The sequence below is a fragment of the Dermacentor albipictus genome, chromosome 7 (assembly GCF_038994185.2).
Source record: "Dermacentor albipictus isolate Rhodes 1998 colony chromosome 7, USDA_Dalb.pri_finalv2, whole genome shotgun sequence".
Classification (NCBI taxonomy): Eukaryota; Metazoa; Arthropoda; class Arachnida; order Ixodida; family Ixodidae; genus Dermacentor; species Dermacentor albipictus.
Window position 1 is genome coordinate 56,549,997 of NC_091827.1, and position 15,996 is coordinate 56,565,992.

Below are 15,996 nucleotides of genomic sequence, written 5' to 3' on the forward strand. Positions count from 1 at the left end.
TCCCGACCACTCGTGCTCCGTCCACGCCGAACGATGACGTCAAGCGGAGAGCTTATAAGCAGCGTTTGCCGGCTGCTAGAGCGTGCTCGTGTCGTGCTCGTCGTTGGGAGCTGAGTGCTCGTTGTTATGCTCAAAATATAGTAGTGAGCTGTGTGCTCGAATGCTGCTTGCTGAATGTTAATCTTGCGGGCTCCATATGGGAGTCGCGCTAGACTGCCGATGTATGTCTTGTCTTAAAATATGTTAATATGTAAATAAATCCTGTTCACCGAATTCATCCCTACGACCTTCGACTCCTTCAAATGGTGGCAGCGGCGAGGTAGTCCGACGAGTCCTACATCTGCTTGACAGCGGTAGGATCGTCCGACGAATCTAATATCTGGTTGGCAGCGGTGAGATCGGCCTGCGGCTCGTAAACCGGCCTACGACTCGGAGACAGCAACGGCAGCTGACGGACGTTGGCGCATGGTGACCGACCGGCATCCTGATCAAGTTGGAGGCGACTTGGGATGGACCACCTCTTGCAACTGACTGGATACGGCGGGGAAGGACTGGTGATGTGGTGCTGCTTCAGTGGGTAAGCGTTTGGTTTTGGCTGTAAGATTTACCAGGCTTCAATTTCACTGTGTTTTTGGATTTGATTCGCTGGGGATCTTTTACTTGTATTTTGATTTGCGTGGGTTTCGGAGCAAATATTGTGTGACAGCAGAGCCAAAGCTTAAAGTAGCGACCATGGTCCTAATGAGTTTGACGAGAGCTGACCTGTTGTGGTTGTATGAGGAGATCGAGGTAAACGTAGAGGAGGACTTGACGGAAACAGAAATTCGTAAGGAAATTCTAGAAAGTAACAATGATTCAAAATTCATAGAACAAATGGGCAAACGAATTCTAAGCAAAAAGCGGAAACAGGAAGCAATTAGCCAGGAACAGGAAAAATTTAAGCAAGAACAGGAAAAAGCTAGGCAGGAACTGAAAAGCATTTCACAGGAAGAAGGCCTAACAGAAGTAACAAGGCAGTACATTGAGGCATTGAACAAAAAGATTGAAGGTTTCGAGCAGTTAATCGAACAAAGTCAAGAGCGGCTTGAAAAATCTGTAGGGTGGACGCAGCGAAAGTGGCAGGATGTCGACAGCAGATTTCAGTCGAAAGCCGAGAGTAGTAGTACCTGTGAGAATAGCAACACGTTCATAAGTGAACTCGAAGTGCTAGCAGCTAACGATGCCTTAGTGGCAGCAGAGGCCGTTAAAGGCCAGAGTGAGAGCGACGAGGTGCTGTGCCAACAGAGGACTGTAGAGACAGCTAGGCCAGCTGCGAACAATTTGGCACAGTTACCGCGTGTGTGCGTCGCATCTCATGGTATCAAGGTCGTTAGCGAGGTACAGGGTACTGTTGACTTGACAGACGCGAGCACCCATGCCGAGTCAGATCTGCGTGCAGAAGAGAAGTGCCAGCTGGACGGTGCAGTTGAGAGTAGTTCTCGGGATGGCGAGCTCCGTAGCTCACGAGAGAACAACTGCATTGTCCAGGGATCGGTGCGGCTCTCCGCCAGTCTAGATAGCCTAGATAGGGATGATTCAGTTATTAATCATTCGGACTGTGCGCGTGAGACAGCGATCGAGACCGACGGGCTGTGTGTCGATGCACAGCGTGCGCTGGGCAATGCAGTAGAGGGCAGTTCGCAAGAGTGCGAGTTGCATAACTCGAGTAAAGCCTGCTGCATTGTGCCAGAGTCGGTTGAGCTGTCCGCCAGTCGAGGCAGAGAGAATGTTGATTTAAATGAAAATCAATCAGACTGTGCGGGTAAGAGACCGATCTGGGCCGACGAGATGTGTAACGGCCAGCACGAGGCGCGAGATGACGACATAAACGAGAAGTCAAAGAGAAAGCGCCGCGGAAAGAAGCGCCGAAAAGATCGGAATGCGGTGACTAATGTAGCGCCGCCAAAGACGGCGAGAGATCCCAGAAGGGCAGGGCGCGGAAAAAAGACAGGTGCGGTCGTCACGGACGATGTTGACGCATCGAACAAGTTCGAGCCACCGGTCAAAGGGGGACCGAGAAGCATGTCCTGCACGGACGCGGACAAAGGGCACGGGGCAGTCAAATTCCTCGTCGTTCCGTCGTTCTCTTCGAAGCTCAGCGTGCAGTACAAAGAAGCGCAAGGTGGCAAGACGAGACCAGGTGGGGAGTAGCGACGCGGTCAGTCGAGGTCATGTTGAAAGCGGGGCGCGGGGACGCAAATTGGCAGGAGACCGTAACGTCTTGGGGGAGCTGATAGTGAGTCAGCCCTTTTGTTGTTCCTCCGTAGCCAGAGTAGCTTGTAAACCGCGACCACCTCGGGTCCGGCTGAAAGTATGACTCAGTCGTAAGCAATCGGGAACGGGAAGCCAGGAGAGCTTCCGTAGAAGTGAAACGTGTTTTGTTTTATTTTTGAACATTTGCAAATTTTCGCCATTTGAGACTAGGATTTCTTTTAATATGTAAGGTACGAGCTCTGTTTACGATTTGTTTGAGAAGCTCGAGATTCGAAAGATGCGTTTTATGTAAACCTGTAGTCTCGCGAGGTGTTCATTAATAAGTATATAGGCTTTCTTTTTTTGTGTACGTGAGTAACCTGAACGTCAAGGTTATCGTTGAGAGGCCTATCGTAACGCACGTGTGTGTTATTTAACCTTCTTTCTTTTTAAGTGTTTTTTTAATTTTAAGGTTAAGCGCGTAGATTTTCAGTAAGTGCGTGATTTGCACTGAGAAGAGCTCTTAGGTCCATTAGCGCGTGTCCTGTGCCGACGGAAGGAAGCAGAACGTTGATGACTGGGTTGCTCGTGTGTGTCGGGGGCAGCCGTATTCTGACTTCTCTAATACGCGTGCGAAGAGCTAGTTAGTAAAATACACATTTGTTAAGAGGTTCCTCTGTGTTGCGTAAGTTACGCAAGAGTGGTTGTTTGTTTAAGGAACGTGTCCTGTGTGGATTAAAGGAACAAATGTGAGTCAGCGTGATGAAAACTTTGTATGATGCAAGCACGTGTTCGGAATAGGGACCACAAACTTAGCGCGTTTGTGATGACGTACCTGTGGAGTTGGCCAGACGGTTCAGTGGCAGCAGTACATGAAATAAGTACGCCACTGCGATAGGGTAAGAATAGGCTGTTCGTGAAGTTAAGCTGCTTAAGTTATGTTTGGGTATTGGTGTTTGAAAGCCTTCGGTTTAATTCTGCGTAAACCTTTACTCTTCTGCAGCGCGACGGTCGGGTTTGGTCGAACTCAGGAGGAACGTGAACGCTCGCTTTGGTGGCAGGAAATTTTGGGGCGAAATTTGGGATTTCCAGTTGAGTGACTTGCATGGAAATTGTGATAGGAGGCCTGGTGGGTTAGCAGCTAATTCCGGGCGTTTGAACGCTGAGCGGTATTGTGTTGCCGGGTCGACTTTTCTGTGCCAGTTGTTGTAAGATGGTTCAAGGCATTCCAAGTACGCAGGGGTAGCAGAGAGCAAAGCCGTCATCTTGCTCGCCAGCCATTCTTTTCCTTCCCAGCGGTTGCCAGCACTGGCCAGGCGAGATTTTCCGGGCCATGGAGGAGCTGTTAGGAATGGTCGTACGGGGTGGCAACGTGCCAGCTTTCAGCCCGCTGCACGTGTTCCAAGCCCCCCAGACGAGGCGCCTTCCGAGAACTGCGGATGACCGGCAGCCACGTGGCGCGCGGTCAGCTCTGGAATGTGGTACGCCGCCGCGCCACCCGGGACGGAGCACAGTTCTACGAAGCCCTCGGTCGACGACACCGCGAGCTATGCTGTACCGAGAGTTCTACAAAGCCCTCTGACGTCGACTCCGGAGCCTTTGTGTGTGGGCTCGAACTTGTGTGCATTAGTGTGTGTGGGCCATACTGCGGGGCGGCGGCAAGTTTACAACGATTGGACGAACATTCCCGACCACTCGTGCTCCGTCCACGCCGAACGATGACGTCAAGCGGAGAGATTATAAGCAGCGTTTGCCGGCTGCTAGAGCGTGCTCGTGTCGTGCTCGTCGTTGGGAGCTGAGTGCTCGTTGTTATGCTCAAAATATAGTAGTGAGCTGTGTGCTCGAATGCTGTTTGCTGAATGTTAATCTTGCGGGCTCCATATGGGAGTCGCGCTAGACTGCCGATGTATGTCTTGTCTTAAAATATGTTAATATGTAAATAAATCCTGTTCACCGAATTCATCTCTATGACCTTCGACTCCTTCAAATGGTGGCAGCGGCGAGGTAGTCCGACGAGTCCTACATCTGCTTGACAGCGGTAGGATCGTCCGACGAATCTAATAAGGTCGCCACAAAACGCATTGAAGGAGCCAGGCCAACTGGCTCTCTTTACTGTACTTTTGCAATGTTAATAAAAATCAGGGAGAAAAGTGACGTTATAATAATTAGTTACTGTTCTTTTTAGTAATTTATCACTTACTTTCGCGGGGCGCTATTTAGTAACTGCAATCACTTTACATTTCTGAACGCAGTAATTGTAATCGGTTACCTTTTTCTTTCTTTTTTTTTTGCTGGAACATGTACAAGGGTGCGTCGTATATGGTGGGGGACTCCGGATTAATTCTGACCACCCGGGGGCAGTGGTGTAGCTAGGTGGTCTGCCCCCCCCCCCCCCCAACCCTGGGTGTAGTCGAGGAAGACAAGGATATCGCCAATTTTCGGGTGTCTTCAGGCGTATCTTGTCACGTGACAGATTCTTCCATTCGTCCCTCGTGACAGCCAATGCTCTGAGGCGCTGTTGTACTCAACGAGGTTGGCTAAGCTGCAATGTTTTGGGGACCGGTGCATGTTTTTTTATTAGAGGAACGTTGTTGTCGTAGGACGGCAGGATGAACGCCTCTTTAGCAGTGGTCTCCAATGACCCCTGTTTCGCGCTATACGTTTCCAACCTGCGCCGGAAAATTTCTTAATTTCATCCCATCCGTCTAATTTTCCGCCGCCCTCGACTGCGCTTCCCTCCCCTCGGAACCCATTCTGTAACTCTATTGGTGTACCGGTCATCAGCAATTTTGGCGGTATAGTAAAAGCAGCAGAATAATTCTACACTGACCTGAGCAGTATCCGCAGCTGCCACGCAGCCTTCATTGGAATATGGAAATGGGGATGAGCAGGATGCAGGAGGCTCCTTCTGTAACTAGCGATGAAGTAGGAAGGGCCTTGCAAGGCATGTCCCGGGGAAGAGCGGCAGAAGAAGATAAAATAACGATCGATTTAGTCAAAGATGGAGGATATATCGTGCTTGAAAAGCTTGCGGCCCTCTATACTCAATGCCTCGCGGCTTGAAGTGTACCAGAGAGCTGGAAGGATGCCAACATTGTACTAATGCATAAGAAGAGAGACGCATTAAAGAATGGAAGAGTTAAAGGCCCATTAGCTTGCTTTCAGTATTGCATTAAACATTCACGAAGATAATTTTCAATAGAATCAGGGCAACACTTGACTTAAATCAGTCAAGCGAACAGGCTGGCTTCAGGAAGGAATATTCTGCGATGTATCACATTCACGTCATTAATCAGGTAAACAGAGGAGCGTAATGCCTCCCAAGTGGGTGAATCCCACCTTTAACGCCATCTCATTAAAGGGGTGGAGGTGATGTGGCTTGTGATTTAAGCGCTGTTTAAACGTGAATAAGGCGATTTACACGTGATTTAAACGTAAACTATATCTTGCGGACGCTGGTCGTGGCAACGGGGGAGAACCACTGGTGCGGAGAGGGTCTCTCGTTTGCTCGCTTCTTAACAGTTTATTAGCGTTTATCTCCGCTACGAGATCAATAGCGGGTATACTGTAGCGCTATTATAATGGAGATAAACATATGAGTGAGTGAGTGAGTGAGTGAGTGAGTGAGTGAGTGAGTGAGTGAGTGAGTGAGTGAGTGAGTGAGTGAGTGAGTGAGTGAGTGAGTGAGTGAGTGAGTGAGTGAGTGAGTGAGTGAGTGAGTGAGTGAGTGAGTGAGTGAGTGAGTGAGTGAGTGAGTGAGTGAGTGACTACTTTATTTGAAGACAAGGTATTGATAGATGACCTTGTCAGGCAGCCACGAGCCCCTGTGCCCGGGCGGCTTCTTCAGCTCTCTCGATGACCTTGGCGTGCAAGTCAGGGTCGGATCTGAGCAACACGGCCTCCCACTGCTCAGTATTACTTATTTCGTGATTTGTGTGATTTTCCGCTGGGCACGACCACATAATATGGAACAGATCTGTTTTTTTTTTTCTTGAAATGGTTACATGTATTGGGGTATTGGTCCGGTTAGTAGTAGTGATAGGCTACGGGGTTGGGGTAGGCCTGTTCGTCTGAAGTCGTCTGCAAGCTACTTCTTGTCGCTTGTTGAGCGATTTGTGTGCTGGCGGGTACACTGCCCTGGCTAACCTGTAGTGCTGAGTTATTTCCTGGTAACTGACCATGCGATCCATCTCTGATCCTAGCGTGAGCCATCCAGGTGCTCGGTTCGCGAGTCCTCGAGCGGCGGTGTGGGTGGCATGGTTGCCGGGCAGGGAGGAGTGTGCTGGTGCCCAAATGATCTGGATTAGTCGTGAGTGTTGGTTGGCGCCTATAGTGTGTGTTTTACGGGAGCCGAGACCCGACCTTTCGCAAAATTGCGTACTGCTGCTCTGGAATCGCTAATAATGTAATGACAATGTGTGGAGGCTATTGCCAGAGCGATAGCCGCCTCTTGCGCTGTTTCAGAGCTTCTGGTGCGGATTGTACCACCAGCGTGTATTTGACCTGAGGAGTCCACCACTGCAAGAGACATACAGTTGCGTTGTATGTATTCTGCTGCGTCGACATAGACTACGTCTTTGAAGGTGTGGAATTTCTGATGTAGGGCTCTGGACCGCTCGGCCCTCCTGTCCTTGTGGAATTCGGGGTGCATGTTTTTAGGGAGTGGATTAGTTTTGAGATGGCGCCTCTGATCGTGAGGAATGTCTACTTTAGTGCTTTGCATCTACTCGTAGTTGACGCCGAGATTCTGGAGGACGTTTCGCCCTGCGGCACCCTGAGCTAGCCTATCGTATTGAGATATAAGGTGCGCTTCCACAAGTTCCTCGAGGGTGTTGTGCACACCTAGGGCTAGCATCTGTATTCGTAACATCTGTAACACCTGAGAAATTTTTGCGGGAGAACGCTCAACTCTCGAGCGTTTGCGTACACATGAAGCGCGTTGGGCCACGGCTTGATGACGTCGCCCGAAGGATGCCTATGCGGATGCATTACACGTTTATCGAGGTTCACGTCTAGAAACGACAATCTGGCGACGAGAGATTTTGTAAGCGAGCGGCTGCGGGAATAATTTCGACTATATCGCGTGCATGCAAAGCTATTGGCACACGAGCAATTTTGCATTCATCAACCCCAGGAATACGTCCCTCGCAGCTGGCAATCGCGCCTTGCGACCTCGTATATACGCGTTCCGGAGTGTAACACGTTACCTACTGAGTCACAGCGGCAGCTCTGAAGCGACGTGTGGTCACCCCGATGCACTTGGAACGGCGCGTATCTGTGACCGTGAGATTGCCGCGCGATAGTCCCGCGTAAGCGAGGGCGTCTCCTATTGGCTACACACTTATCAATTGGAAGGGCTCGCGAGCGCAGCGTGCGATAATCGACCTTCCGAGGCATACACATTTATATAATCGCCTCTGCGACCTTTGATTCATATCGTGGACGAGAATCGTATGCAATCTATATACGTGTCCTCGCGCTTACTTGGTCAAGGTGACGATCGAATCCCTCTCCGACCTTGATGGAGGTCGCTGGGCCGATTTAATCGAGCCGCCCCTTGCCTCTCTGACCTACACAGCGCCTGTGACCTTCAGAAAAGTTGTCTTTGTATAGGATCTCTGTCTTTGCATGTTTTGTTGCATGTGTTTGTGTGCGCGTGTGTGACTTCGTGCAGGAGTGAGCGTCTGTGAGCAGCTATAACTGAATTTTTTTTTTTCATTTCTTGAAGTGTTTCCTTGACTGGGATAACTGCATTACAGCGGTAAAAAATCACGCGTAATAATATTTGTTCTTGCCATGGGATTCCCACACGATCTGTCTACTGCGTCGTAATATTGTAATTTCTTTGTAACGACAGTTTTACGTAATTGAGCTGTAAAGGTGTTCTATATATTGAAGGTCATTGCAAACTCAGCGTACATTTCTGTCGCGGAACAATTTTTCCTAATTTAAATGTGATGTTTTGCAAGCCGCCGTGACAGTGCCAATATTATTCAGCAGAAATCTTTAGAATAACCGTCTGCAGTTTAGGGATGTATCAGTCGTCAAAATGTGCATACGAATTCGGTCCGTCGGCATCGCAATGTTCGAGGAGAGCGTTAAATTTATATTGAGTAATAATCCCATTGTTTCCCATGTGACATTTTCACGAACGATATCCGGAAAAGTAGTACTATTCTCAGGATCTGTGGTAAGCAGATATGACGTCACTAAACAGCTCCAGCTTGCACGAAAGAAAAAAAGCCGTAGAGGAAGAAGAAAAACCGCCCTCCTCGATGGAGAAAACTTAGATGAGAGTCATGATGTTAGGAAGTTAGCCTGCGCAAGGCAAATCTCCTCTCTGACGCCATTTCTTGTTTCCTGCTTTCACCCGCCATATGCGTACAGTGCACGTTGAGTCTGCTGTCTTGCCTGTGTGTCTGTCTTCTTCGTGATTTGGGAGAGGGAAAGTATGCTTAATTCTGCAGCCTATACGGGAGCACGGCGCAGCGTATTGGGGTTAGGGACGGGTGATGAAAGATGAGGGGATAGAGGGGGAAAGGGAGAGTAGGTTTCAGGCAGCATACGTCAGCATCATCCAGTGGCGATGCCCGGCGCGCGAGGCAGAGGCCCATGGGAGGCCGAAGTCTAGTGGCGATCTGGGAGCCCGTTTGTGTGCACATATTCAAGCAGGCTTGCCAGTGCTGGGAGGGGGTAGCGGGCTTCCACCTACAAAGTATCCCTCGACCGCTCGCGCCTCCGACTTCACTGCATAGACCTCTTCATCGGGCGAGGAGGAAAGGGTTCGCGGTGAGCCTTTCCTCCTCTCTGGCTTGTGCGATCCGGCGCGGCGTTGCTTGTTAAGTATTGCTGTCGCGTGCTGCGGAACGATATGTCTTAGATCTTACTTTGTGAAATTTACGCAATGTCCGTTCATATAAGGCCGTCAAGGAAGCCTGCCTTTCGGTGCATCGGTAACTACAGTACGCGGAGATATCTCTTGGGGGCGCAAACATGCAACGCGGATTATCAGCCGCGGTGTGTGTTGGAACTGTTCGGCGTATATCGGTTTTACTTCAACGAAGAGAACCGGCGTCTCTGTATTACCACATGAAATGGTAAATCTGCTCACTATCTGATCCCTTGGCGTAGGAGCTAAAGCGTAAGAGCACATGCTCATGTACGGCCAACCTAAGGCAACCACGAAACATCTAAGCGGCAGGCGCTATAAAATATTTGTGATACACCGGCATCGTTCTCACGCATTTCAAGTCTAGTAGGCTTGGAATCACTATTTGTGTACGCTAGCCTCCTGCATGAGGCCGATGGCGCTGCTCATCACAGCGACAACTGCGGTTGGTGAACCAGCCTGATACATGCTATATAAGCCATGTGCTTCGGCATTGCTTTTTTGCACTGTAAAGCCATAATATCCGAGATGGATCGCATAAAAAGAATGCAATGGCTGTATTTCAGGACAAAATTTCCGTAATATGTGTGAGTGCGTCGTAGAGAACGGAAGGAACACAACCGAAAAAAAGAATTCGGTTATCATCTTTTTTTCTCCAAAAAGAAAGAGAAAACGGGCAAACGCCGCAGTACGACCTCGCATATTCACGTCGCACAGCGTGGTTGCGACTGGGGGTCCGAAGACGTGGAATTCACTTTGCTCGTAGAGGAATAAGGGAACGTGAGGCTGGGCCCGATATTCAGGACGTTTTACAAACACGTTTATATTTACATGCTTACAAGAAAGTTCAGAGTAATACAGAAAAAGTTCATGATGAAGTTGTATCAGCCGATCACTCCCTCCACCCGTTGCTCCTTTCATGCCCTGCGTGGTCATTGCTCGGTCACTTCCCCCAATCCGGCGTCAGGAGAACGATGACATGAGGTCCCGCCAATCCGGAGGTAAAGCCCCTTAAACTTCGTAGTAGTGCCACGCTTTGAAGAATGCCGCCTCCTCCTCGCACGCTCTGACTGAGGCCGACGCGGCGTCACTATTGGCCTAATGGCATCACGTGGGCCCTCGCGCCGTGCATCAGCGCCATTTTTGCTCGAGAAGCGTCTACGGAGTGGCGAGGAGCGCATGTCAGCGCCGTTGCTACGCTTGAACAGTGTAGGAGGCGCTACGGTCGAGGAGAGAGCGTGAAAAAGAGGAGAAGAGAGGAGGAGGGAAGGCGGAGGAGGAGAGTATCAGTACTTTACAAAGTGTAGGCTTTATCCGGAGGTCGGTTGCCCTTTCTCTCCGAAGCGGGCTCTGTCGGAAACGCACGCACATCACTCGGCACAAACAGGGGAAGGGGAAGCGTGCGCCGACTCCGATCGCACACTGACTCCGTCCTGGGCGTGGTCATGCCAATTTGGGTTTCTGACAGGTCATGGCCGTATCATTGCACTGACCGCGTCTCCGGCGGGGACATGCCAATTTGTGCGGCTGGCAAGTGATGACCGTATCCATGCTAATTGCTCAAACCTCTCCGGAACGAGGTACGCCCCGCGCTGGCCATAAATCATCCGTTTTCAAAACCATTTTGACGAGGCCGTCGGCCCGTTCATCATAATCGCGCGAGCCGTGGCCGGAGGGTGTCGCGGAGTGAACGGCCGATCACAACAACGTTTATAGATCAATAAACGTTGATGCCGCATGCTTGGACCATGCGCTATATAGAACAAATATATCCGTTATCCGGCACCTGCCACGGCTTAGGCTGATCGCGCAGTTCGTAAACGGTCGCTTTGCTGGACAAGTATAGTTCACACTGTAAGGTATGCTGTTATTACTAACCAAAATTATTTTATTCATGGGTGGAAACCTCATCCACCGAACCAAGTAGTCACGTAATGTAATCTGCAGCTAACAGTTTGAACTCTTGTCAAAGTATAATAGCACAGCTCCTATCGTAGCATAGCGGTACCCACGCTGTTACGATCGTCGCGTATGTTTCATTGCTCCTCAACCGCAGCTTAGAAATAGGGGATAATACTACAATAAGGTCACGTTAGTGAATGGAACTTTCAGAAATACACGACTGATATCCGAGGCTGATTGTTGGCTCAAACATGCGCTCACACATCGCGATGCATGTTCCGCGCGCCTCAACGCCAGCACAAAGTCCGCCCATAATAATAATAATATTTGGGGTTTTACGTGCCAAAACCACTTTCTGATTATGAGGCACGCCGTAGTGGAGGACTCCGGAAATTTTGACCACCTGGGGTTCTTTAACGTGCACCTAAATCTAAGCACACGGGTGTTTTCGCATTTCACCCCCATCGAAATGCGGCCGCCGTGGCCGGGATTCGATCCCGCGACCTCGTGCTCAGCAGCCCAACACCATAGCCACTGAGCAACCACGGCGGGTCCGCCCATACCGAGTAAAACCACTTCAGTACGTGTCACAGAACCGTTTTCCACGCAGAAGACGTCACGTCATACTAAACAGACCGCACGAGCGCGAAAACAAACGCCAGAAACTACCACTGAGCGTATACCTGCCATACAAGACGGAGCGCTCGCCCAAGCCAGCATGCCGGCTGGCCATAGATGGCGCCACTGCGTAGCAATATGATGGCGCCCATGAGAAAACGGCCTATACTAACGTCAGCCATGCTAGCCGAGTCGTAGGCCACTGGTTGGACGTGGCATGCCCATCTTGGAAAGCCTTCTTAGTGTGGCGCAGGTGCCTGTTGAGCACCCGCACAGGGATTTCGGTCATTTGTTTCCCGCACAGTTCAATGACAGGACTTCATTATTCTGAATTCGTTATTGTTGTCAAGTTCTTTAACGCGTTTTATATTATAAGTGCTTCGGCGCATACCATGTGAGAGTTCATGTTCATTGTCAGTTTTTACAATACCTTGCGTGTCAAAGATGAATAGTGAGACAGGTGGCACTAACGGACAAAGCAGTTTCAACACAAGGTCGGTGGCCGACGAGCCAAGAAGTCTTGCGGGATGTATCTGTTGCATACATCATCCATGGGTGTATTGCCCTCCGAGGTGTTTGTTCCTTGCGACGTCGGGAAGGGTTGTCGACTAAATTCTTCGCGTGGCATGTTGCACGCGAGGATCGAGCGATCACTCCCGCGTTTCTCAGCAGAGCCAGTTACTTTTAAGCCTTTCTTGTCAGACTGTTTATGAGGAAAGCATCGCAAAACTTACGACCCGGTTGCACGGCATAGCATAGCCGCATGAGTTTCTTAGAGATAACGTTTAGTTTAAATGATTCTTCTCTTGAAAAACATTTACGATCAAGGTGACTGGCATCCTCCGTTGACGGAAGTGTCGTTTGCTTGCCTCCGTTTCATTTATCCACATACATACATATCGTTTATGTGTGTATCACAGCACTTATCGCTTATCACAGCAGGAGGGATTGACCAATATGCAGTGACCAACACACATTGTGCACTATTCATCAGAAAATGTGCACAATACAAAAAGAAAGAGAGAGAGAGAGAGCATGTAATGAACATACAAAAAGTTGAGAAACCGGGACGTACCAGTGCCAGTGGATAAACAAGACCACATGGCATGTGGACCGTTACAGGAGCAGCGAAGTTTCGTGGTATAAACATGGAGATAGCACCGAAACCGGCGATGTAGGGGAAAGTGAAACCCTATAAAAGCATCAATACAAGTGTGAATGTAGTGTTACATGTAGCGACTTAAATCACCGAAATCACTGCACCGAGTGGCAGTGAGCCAGTGCCGTCAGCACTTTCGCGGAGGTACGGTTAAAGCTTTAGGAAGGGCAGTATGGGAAAGCTAGCATGGTGAGCGGCATCGGAGCCAGCTGTGGAAGAAGACGACAACGTATGCGCGAGCTGTGGCACGTGAGCCAGTTTCTGCGACCACGTGACATTTTGCACCATATCCGGCCACGCCTTCGGATGTTTCTCTTCATGAGCCATATCATACTTCCGCATTAATACTTTTTAATTCACTCTCAATACGACACTGCCGTCGCAAGAACCCGCCGTGGTTGCTCAGTGGCTATGGTGTTGGACTGCTGAGCACGAGGTCGTGGGATCGAATCCCGGCCACGGCGGCCGCATTTCGATGGGGGCGAAATGCGAAAACACCCGTGTACTTAGATTTAGGTGCACGTTAAAGAACCCCAGGTGGTCGAAATTTCCGGAGTCCTCCACTACGGCGTGCCTCATAATCAGAAAGTGGTTTTGGCACGTAAAACCCCATAATTTAATTTATTTTTTTTGCCGTCGCAAGGAACAATATGATAATAATGTAATGCCATATGGCAGGACACTGTACGCAAGAACATGTATGATCGATAGTGGCTTTTGCAAAAGTTCGTGCAACGAATTTTATATTGAAAGGTAACCACGAGGTCCATCGCACTCGGCCGCAAATATATGAACCAATCGATCTATTCAGGAGAGGCCGCTGTCGAAAAATACGCCAAGGTCTTTTATCGACTTTGCATACTCAACGGGAACAGATCGGCAAGAGAGGTAATCACGACAGTACAGGAATAGTGGCAATTCTGTAACCGTCGTTTTCAGCGGAATTTTAAAGCACAATGTTCTTGTTGTTTCTTTTTTCCGGTTCTCTGACAAGCGGTTATTGGTACATTAAGTCATACCATCGTATACACTGTCTTTTATTATTGATAACAGTTTAGAATTAGAATTTTTTTTTTGTTAACAAGACGGTGTCGTCTGCATACTGAAATACAAGATATCTGGGTACAACGGACACACAATCTTTTATAAATACATTATGAAGAACATCATGCAAAATGGAACGCTGTAGTGCTCCAGCTTTCAAACGTAACTTCCTACTGAAATGCAAGTGGCTGTTTAGATCTAGGCATTACAAAAATAGCTAGAACATCTGCGGTCTAACGTGCCGAAACCCCGATTTCGTTATCAGGCACGCCGTAGTTTGGCAGATTAATTCTCTGACCACCTGGGGTTCTTCAACGTGCACCCCATACAAGATACACTGGCGTTCCTTTTTTTTTTCATTTCGCCGCCATCGGAACTGGGGCCGCCTCGGCCTGGATTTGATGCCACGACCGCGTGGTTATGTATACAAAGCCACACTATACCCTTTATGCCGCCACGGCAGTTGTCTCTCTATAGGGATCGATGTTACGCATGGGAGCAATTGCTCAGATAATTTTCATGGAACTCGTAGAATGGACGCTGAAAACCAAACAGGTACAGGTTTTTTCAAGTAAGATGTCACGGTTCGACATGTCGAATGCTTTCGAGGTGTCTAGAAACAGAACACAAGCGATCGAAAAAATTTGGTGCTCTAAAGCTGCATTCAGTTTGTCAGAGAATTCCTCAATCTCAAATTCATCAGTTATCGTTAGCGACTCCAAAGCAGCCATACATAACTTCGGAGCGGACAGGGTCTGTAAGCCAGCTCTTTCTCTCCTATTGGCCCATCCGTTCCATCAAACTCGGGCATTAATCTGGACTCCCGCGCAAGCGGTCCTTGCCGGAAACGAGGCGGCTCATGTCAGTGCCCGAGGAATTACAGTCCGGGCTCAGGCATCATATGTGTCGGACCTCGCCACGGAGGCGGCGACGTTTACAGTGCGGTATTGGCTTATTTTTTTTACCTACCACAACATTTGCACACACTACCGATTAGACCGTGTAACCTTGCCGCCACTCATGGGCGAATCCCCGCGCAGGTGTGAAGTTCAGAACGACAGAAAGCTGAGCTAGTTGGTAAGGATTCATTATGCAAAACAGAAGTGAGGCGTGCAGACAGGACACAAGAGTAGAGAAGTGGACAACACGAACGCCGACTATCAACTGAAGGGAGCACCGAGGCGAAAAAAGAAAGAAGACACAAAACTCATCTGCGCATGCTCAGGAATGGTAACACCACGTGACAATCGGGTAGTCAATCGGGTGTGAAGTTCTGTGGCGACAGCTGCAAACTCGCACCTATCCCTCCACTTACCTCCTCCACCGCATTCATCCCTCCATTTGCCTTTCTCCCTCTTGTAAATTCTGCGTCTCTCCCAAAGCAGACTTAAATCACATCATGTGGGGGTGCCCTATGCACCCCCTTCCCCCTTTCCTCAAGCAATTAATATCTAGTGAGGAGCAGTGGGAGGCTGCCTTGCGCAGCTCGAGGCCCGACCTTCAGGAGGCCACCTTGGAGTGGGCTGAGAGGATAGGGGAGGCCTACTTCAAGTAGTTCCTTCCGCACCTTCTATTCCGTTGCCCCTTCCCTTTAATGAGGGATAAAGTTTTTCATCGAGGTCGTAGGGACTGTCCGCGATAAAACGAAACTGACGGCTTCAAATGGGGAACGTTTCTTCTTCTTTCTAGAACTGATGTTCTGTATTGTAATATGTTCTCTTTTAATTATTATTTGAGGCTTGACGGGAAAAAGTGAAATAGGGCGATGCCTGTCAAAATAGACATAAATTTATTCTGGACGCGCTCAGTGAGGACAGAATTAGATTTTGCACCTTCCGTTTGAAACTACAGAAAGACATAGTCTAGTAGTGGAACGCACACAGTAGAATACATCTTCAGAGACGCAGCGGGTGAGTGGATGTCATGCGATGCACGACAAACAATGTCAAGAGCATGAAGTGCACGTTGTTGCGCATATTTTAGCGCTTTGAAGAGAAGCTTAGCGTTTTGTCGAAGTGCACACCAAGGTATTTCGTTTCATCGAACCTGAGCAGTAGAGCATCCCGAATGATGTATGAAAATTGCACATGATGTTTTTTTTTTTTGGATATAACTTAATACCACAGTTATCTCGAAGCATTTAAATGCACCT

General features: G+C 49.1%; 1 protein-coding gene across 2 annotated transcripts in view; it reads left to right on the plus strand.

Moving 5' to 3' along the window:
* LOC135906779 (kelch domain-containing protein 3) overlaps positions 1 to 15,996 on the plus strand; it is a 141,846-nt gene that overhangs the window by 91,962 nt on the left and 33,888 nt on the right. Inside the window, exon 1 of one of the 2 annotated variants that reach the window (XM_065438370.1) lies at positions 15,732 to 15,754. The exons of the other annotated variant lie outside the window; for it this stretch is intronic. The gene's annotated coding sequence lies outside the window, so the exon portion shown is untranslated. Of the gene's footprint in view, positions 1 to 15,731; positions 15,755 to 15,996 lie in introns of those variants that run through there. 2 annotated transcript variants of the gene reach the window in all.